We start from the raw sequence: 1,547 nt of genomic DNA, 5'->3' as shown, positions 1-1,547 counted from the left end.
GTGTGTGAGTGAGAGAGAGAGAGAGTGAGAGAGAGAGTGAGTGAGTGAGTGTGTGAGTGTGTGAGTGAGAGAGAGAGTGAGAGAGAGAGTGAGAGAGTGAGTGTGTGTGTGAGTGAGTGTGACAGTGTTAGTGTGTGTGTATGAGTGTGAGTGTGTGTGACAGTGTAAGTGTGTGTGAGTGTGTGTGTGACAGTGTGAGTGAGTGAGTGTGTGTGTGTGAGTGTGTGTGTGAGTGAGTGTGGTGTCACTGGCACTGATCATGCTGGACCCACACTACCGCAGCCTGCGCGGGTTCCAGCAGCTGGTGCACAAGGAGTGGCTGTCCTTCGGGCACAAGTTCGCACTGGTGAGCGTCAGTGAGAGAGAGAGTGTGGGTTAGTGTGTGTGTGTGAGTGAGAGAGAGAGAGAGTGAGAGAGAGAGTGAGTGTGTGTGTGAGTGTGTGTGACAGTGTTAGTGTAGTGAGTGAGTGTGTGAGTGAGTGTATGTATGTGAGAGTGTGTGTGAGTGTGAGAGAGAGAGTGAGTGAGTGTGTGAGTGTGTTAGTGTGAGTGAGAGTGTGTGTGAGTGTGTGAGTGAGTGAGAGAGTGAGCGTGAGTGTGTGTGTGACAGTGTGTAAGTATGAGTGTGAGTGTGTGAGTGTGACAGTGTTAGTGTAGTGTAGTGTATGAGTGAGTGTGTGAGTGTAGTGAGTGTGAGTGTGGTGTCACTGGCACTGCTCATGCTGGACCCACACTACCGCAGCCTGTGTGGGTTCCAGCAGCTGGTGCACAAGGAGTGGCTGTCCTTCGGGCACAAGTTCGCACTGGTGAGAGAGTGTAGTGTGTGTGTGAGTGTGTGAGTGAGTGAGTGAGAGAGTGTGAGTGAGAGAGAGAGAGTGAGAGAGAGAGTGAGAGAGTGAGTGTGTTAGTGTGTGTGTGTGAGTGAGAGAGAGAGAGAGTGAGAGAGAGAGTGTGGGTTAGTGTAGTGTGTGTGTGAGTGTGAGTGAGAGAGAGAGTGAGAGAGAGAGTGTGGGTTAGTGTAGTGTGAGTGAGAGAGAGAGTGAGAGAGAGAGTGAGAGAGTGAGTGAGAGAGTGAGTGAGTGTGTGAGTGTGTGAGTGAGAGAGAGAGAGAGTGAGAGAGAGAGTGAGAGAGTGAGTGAGTGTGTGAGTGTGTGAGTGTGTGTGTAGGTGAGTGAGAGAGTGAGTGTGTGTGTGAGTGAGTGTGTGAGTGAGTGTCAGTGTGTGTGTGACAGTGTTAGTGTGTGACAGTGTGTGTGTGAGTGAGTGAGTGTGTGTGACAGTGTGAGTGTATGAGTGAGTGTGAGTGTGGTGTCACTGGCACTGATCATGCTGGACCCACACTACCGCAGCCTGCGCGGGTTCCAGCAGCTGGTGCACAAGGAGTGGCTGTCCTTCGGGCACAAGTTCGCACTGGTGAGAGAGTGAGAGAGAGAGTGTGTGTTAGTGTAGTGTGTGTGTGAGTGTGTGTGAGTGAGAGAGAGTGTGAGTGTGTGAGTGAGAGTGTGAGTGTGTGAGTGAGTGAGTGTGTGTGAGAGAGAGAGAGTGAG

Source organism: Petromyzon marinus, chromosome 76 (assembly GCF_048934315.1).
Source record: "Petromyzon marinus isolate PM22_M1 ecotype Great Lakes invasive population chromosome 76, UKy_Petmar_22M1.pri1.0, whole genome shotgun sequence".
Classification (NCBI taxonomy): Eukaryota; Metazoa; Chordata; class Hyperoartia; order Petromyzontiformes; family Petromyzontidae; genus Petromyzon; species Petromyzon marinus.
The sequence above is the reverse complement of the archived record's forward strand: the minus strand, read 5'-3'. Positions refer to the sequence as shown.